Genomic DNA, 6,196 nt, shown 5'->3' with positions numbered 1-6,196 from the left:
TCTTGGTACTGAGATTTGACTAAACACACACACACACACACACACACCGCGGGGGTGATGATAAATGCCCATTGTGCCCGGAGGAGGAGGAGGAGGAGGAGAAGTAATGAATCTGCACAGAGAGAGAGAGGGGGGGGGACAGAGATAGAGAGAGAGAGACAGCTAGAGCGAGAGAGGGAGAGAGAGGGGGGAGCAGCTAACCTCTTAAAGACACAACCGTCTTATTTTTCCTACTTCTTTCGCTCTTTTTGCTCGGTTTCGTTTCCAGTTGCAGTCCAGAGCCCGTCGTCCCTGCGACAACGAGAGAGAGATGCGACACGCACGGTGCACGCACGGTGCGCGCCGCTGCGTGAGCTCCGACGGTGTGATGAGGGAAAACTACAAGGAACAAAAAGGTAACGAAAGTGACCTCAAGCAAACGAAAGTCGTTGACAAATTAAACTTAGTGCATCACAAGCAGCCACAGTTTAAAGCAAAATGTATTTTAATTTGAGGAGAATAAAAAAAAAATCACCTTTTAATCAAAATGTTTTCATTCATTTGCTTAATGCTTAAAAGAATCGTTTCAATCTTAAAGTGTTTAAGTTACGAACATTTGAATTAAATCACTTAAGTTCACATTTAAATCGGAGAATACAGATGAAAAATTTTAAACCAAAATGGAGCGAAATCTTTAAAGTGGTGGGGAAGTCCAGGTGAAAGTGTCGAAAGCTCCAGGACAGCTAGGAAAAGGACCATGATGAGCTTTTTTAAACTAAATGAAACTAGTTTTAAAAAAGAGCTTTTCAAGTTAAAATAGTTTTTATGTAAATAAAATATAAAGTATCAGTACAAGTACATTTTATTTAACAACACATCCTTAAAGATGTTTTAAACTGAGAAACACACAGCAGCGGATTATCATGAGCCAAACACTAAATTAATTAAACTAAACTAAACTAAATAAATTACTTATTTTTAAATGTAAAAAATAATTATGAGAATCTGGAAAATCCTGACTTTACAAGCTTAAAATGCAGTTCCCAGGACGTTTAACTTACTTAAAATCAACAATTCATGTTTTTTTCTTGTTCAGTTGATCTAATTATCTGATTGTGATGAGGCTAGCAGTTTCCCTTCATTTCCAGCCTTTACGCTAAGCTAGGCTAAACACACCCTTCACGTCTCTGCAGAGACGAACCTGAGATCAGTCTGAAAGACCTGACACAGAAAACGAACATTTCACAGAACATCTGCTTTGACATTTCCTTTCCAGGATGTAGCCTCTGCACAGTGACACAACACGGATGATAATAAATAAAAAATGTACTGGGATTTACTGGCCAGATAAATGTACATCCACAAGATTAGAAATGTTTAGCCTCTGAACTATTTTGGCAAATAAGCTTCATCAGTGATGAGGTCAAAGCCAGTGTCCTGCACATACTGTACTGTTTGTCTTCACATGTTTTCCTTTCTCTCTTTAGCGCTTTGTTTTTCTGCATCAAATGTATTTATCTGAGAAAACACCAGACATGTGGGAAAAGGACCCACAGACTGTCCTGCTCTGTCCACAGCACAGCTACACATTCAGTCCTGGATCATGATGGACATCCCCGGTTGATGCAAACGTCCATGTTACACAGTTTGTTTGTTTTTTTCAGTGAGAATTTAATGAAGCTCTGGGCTGGGACGTCCAACCACGCATCACTCCCACCTGCACATCCTTACTGCTTCACCTCATAAAAGCCACACAGCATCCTGTAACGCTGATGGCACTGGACAAACAGTAAGTCAGGAGAAATCACCAATTATGAGCAGGGGTTAAAGGCTAAAGTACCCATCAGGCCTTGCCTTTGGGTGATGCTGGACTCTTGTCTCCCCTCTCTTCAGACATGGCAGTGGGTTTCCTCTGCTCTCTGTACGGTGAGTTAACATTTCTGTTGCTGGGAGCATCTCTGCACGTTGGATGCTCATTTGCTACTTAAAGGGCCCCGCTGCTCCCTTTTCACGGCCCTGTAAGAATAATTTAGTGCAGGAGGCCCAAGATCACTGGAGATTATGGCCATGAAAGGGGAAAAGAACGCGTTATTAATGCTTGTGTAACTATTACATCCCGGTTACATTCTGTGTAATTATTACATCCCGGTTACATTCTGTATAATTATTATACCCCGGTTACACTTGCTCACCAGAAAACAGGGGAACAAGAAAGGAATCCCCAACAGGCCTGTGTTCACTGTAACGCACAGCTCGGCCTGGGAAACCAGGACACCCTCACCTCATGATGATGATGCTGCAATGATAGTGAAGGACACTGAGATGCACTGCATGTCCCCACTGGAACATTGCAGCAATGCATAAAGAGAGGAACCAGATTTAGGTCACTATAAACCTAATGTTTAGCCCCAGCGAGTATCATAGGAAGAGTAAGGTGAAACCTGAAGATCACAGGGAGAAAAGTAGCTACAGAATCAATATAAAATCATTTATAGTATAAATATAGTGTAAACACCAATCTTCAACCTTGTTTTTAGTGACTGTACCAACAAAATGGTAATAAATGTATTTGATTATTCTTTTCAGGGACACGTGCAACTAAAACATTGTCGCACTCGGTCAACTGATGCAGTGCACATGGGACATCAAGCTGAAAGCTAACTATATACTGTATGTTCATGGATGTATTAGTGAGCAGGCCTACCGTTTGCTGGCCCCTGGATTTACAAAGATGTAAAATGAGCAAAAAAACAGCCATGAAGAGATGCAAAATAAGCACAAAGTCACATAAAATGACCTCATACACAAATCCAAATAGAAAGAGAAGCAAAATATCTAAAAAGAAATGAAAAAAATGACCAAGAAATGCAAAACAAGTGGTCACTTCTAAAAACAGATGCAAAATGATTAAAAGAAAACACAAAATGACACAAAGCAACAAAATATAGGTGCATAGCAACTGCAAAGATGCAAAACCACTAACAAGAAACAAACCTCTCTTTCGGTCTGGGGGGTCTTGCTGCTGTGGAGGAGGGTGGGGGCCCAGTGTCTCATAATCCGGCCATGTATATATGAAAGACAACTGATAAGCTGCCGACCAAGATGAGGATTGTATTTGCAGCAAAAATCATATGAGAATATCATAAGACCAGAATGAAGTTTTATAAAACCCTGATGAAGGACAATAGAGCCAGTAAACAGATAATTATTCTATCATTGTCTAGACAAATAGAACATAAACACATTGAAACCACAGAGCGCACAGAGGGTTAGGGTTAGCTTGAGAAACCAAAGTGCCATTTTACTATCGTCCTGCCACTGTAACAACACTGAGACTGCGTTTTATTTTGCAAGGGCCCTTGCCGGGTCCCAGACCTCAGTTTGGGAACCGCTGATAAGGCTTCAGCTCCTCAGACGCAGGCTAAGACTCACTGTTGTCGCCCTGTTTGTACACGCGACTAACACCATGTGCCACTGCAGCAGGTTGACAGTGCAACAGGGTGCCAAGGAAACCCTAGTCAGAAACTGGTCTCTGAGTTCCAGCACCGTACGTTACCTGTAAGACCAGTAACATGACAGACAGGTCAGCCACAGCAGCTTTGACAGGCACTGAAAGAAACAGGCAGGACCTGTCTCATTGTATAGACACATCTGTACCAGGGGAAGAGTGAGCTTCCACCAGCAAGTCTTGGGGGTCAGGGGTATGTCACTCATACATACCTTTGGTGAAGAAGCAGTAAAAGAGCTGAATTCTTCCTTATTCCACAGAGCTTCTAAAACAGCCTGAATAAAAATAATGGTGTCTAAGGTGTCCCTTAGAAGTGGCGATCCATAAGTCGACTGCGGCGATATTTCAAACAGCCTGTTGTCCTCGGTTTGTATCACAGGTGTCTTTATTCATTCAGCCTGTTTAAATGAAGAAAAGTCCTGATTGTGCTCGTTGGTATCAGTGTGTGAACCACACAAGAGAAAGAAAAGAAGATTTATCTGAGGAGTTAAGGAGGAAAATAATCACTAGGCATGGTCAATGTTCGGGCTACAGAGCATCTCCAAGCAGCTTAATGCACAGCTGCAAATACTGTATAGAGGGTAAAGGTCCATGGGGGGGGGTAGCAGTGAGAGGACAGCTGAGCCCAGACTGAGTTTGAATGTTGGAGGAAGAACGGAGCTGAGCTCCAACATCAAGGCCTGCTGAGTCCTGACAGATGGGAGAAGGTTCCCATCAGACCTGGGAGGCCTGGAGCCGTTTGCTGAAGCCACACTGCCTGATGAGAAGCTTTGACCCAGGCAAGTTTCATGTCAATTCATCTTGTAGTTGTTGAGACAGTTCACCATAAACACAAACATCCAACTCGTGGTGGCACAAGAGGAAAAGTCCAATGCTCATCGCCACCAGTAGGACTCGGTTACTGGGACCCATGATTGTCTGAACCAAATAAATATCAGGGGTGGACAGTAACTAAGTACTTTGAGCATACTTTGAGGTATTCACAAGACACAACAGCATGTGCTGTAATTTATATTCATTTACAGTATATTATAGCTATTAGATTTTAAACATATAATCACCAAAGTATCATATAAAGTAGCTACAGTTCACTCCACATTCACCGACTGCAATGCACCAATAATTATAATCCAGTAATATGATGTGCAGCAATGTGAAAAGATTTGCTTATTCATTTTGATGGTAATACTTATGCACTGTCACTTAAGTAACAGTTTGAATGCAGGACCTTTACTTGTAACAGAGTATTTTACACTGCGGTACTGCTACTTTTACTTAAAGATACAAGTACTTCTACCACCACTGTCGAACATCATGACACTCCATCTACTAGCTTAGATACGCGGCATAAATGTGCACATGCTCCAGTAGCTCTTCTTAGTCTTCTTAGTGGGAACGGCCCCCCCCCCGCCAGGCTGCTGTTAGTCCAGCTACACCTGGCTGTAGAGCATGGGGGGATGGGGGTCCCATTCCTGAATACATGTAGGGCCCCTTTAAAGATCTGAGTGTCCGGCCCCGCTGCTGACCTCCGACCCCGGCAGAAGAAAAGTTACTGGACCTTCCTTAAGATGACCAGCGAAGGGGCAGAGGTGGGGGGCGTGGCCTAATGGAGACAGAGGATGGCTCAACAGGGTCAGAGCAGAGGACGGGGGAGGTGTTTGTGTGTGTGCTGGGGGCTGTCACAGAAGTTTCCTTTGAGCCCCCCCGTCTACAGTCTACTACTGTGTCCCTGCCGACATTGTGCCTGAGCTGCAGCAGGACAAAGGCTAAACAATGATTGGCTCCTTTTGTTTCTCGGCTTGCCTTTCTTCCTCAGCCCTCCATCACAATCTACTGGCCTCCTTTGTATTGATTTTCCTCATTCAGTGGCCTGTCGGCCTCTTTCCGCTGCTTTATATGCTCTTTTCTGGCTTTTGTCCTCCCCCTCCTCTGCTGAAGCCTCCATCCTCTGGCATTCTCAGCAGTGTGAAAACACAGCGCACCCCTTCACTGGATGCAACTCATTAAAGATTCCTAATTGATGAAGAGTGTAATTAGTTTGACAATCGGAAGGGGAAATCAATATGTTTTTAGCCAAAAGAGCCACACGAGGGAGGACAAGATGGAAGAGGAGAACTGTATGTTCAGGCAACAGCAGCATCACTTTCACTGGAAGATACAAAAGAAGAGAAATGAAGCTTCAGGAAAAGCAATTTTTGGTTTTGTCTGGTTTAATGCTCGACTCAGGCGACTTGTTAGAGCTGCATCACCTGGGAGAAAACATCTTGTTAGGCTATCGATTAAACACGCACACAGGAGACCTGGTGTTCTTGTTTATATCAATCTTTAAAATCAATAATAAATACTTGTAAGTATAAGAAATTAATAAACACACTCCAGAGTGACCTACAGTCGATGGCTCTGACCAAATAAAGAAAAAAGGAATGAATAACACGATTCTGGGTTCAGAGGCTTTGACCTTTGACCTTGTAGCTCAAATGTTCATGCTGATAAAGAAATTCAAGTTTCATTATGTACTCAGTGCAGGAGCCAAGTATACAACGCACTGCATCAACATGTGTTTGAACACTGAAACGTATCACATAACTAACTTCACTTACGTCGTTCATTTTATTACAGGAGAGATTCAGTGTTTGTCACTTTAAGACAAACCTCCAAGAGACGGGCTGGAGGATCAGACTTGGTTTGAGAATCAGTCACTTAATTGTG

Source organism: Monopterus albus, unplaced genomic scaffold (assembly GCF_001952655.1).
Source record: "Monopterus albus unplaced genomic scaffold, M_albus_1.0 scaffold26.1, whole genome shotgun sequence".
In the NCBI taxonomy this organism is placed as follows: domain Eukaryota; kingdom Metazoa; phylum Chordata; class Actinopteri; order Synbranchiformes; family Synbranchidae; genus Monopterus; species Monopterus albus.
The sequence above is the reverse complement of the archived record's forward strand: the minus strand, read 5'-3'. Positions refer to the sequence as shown.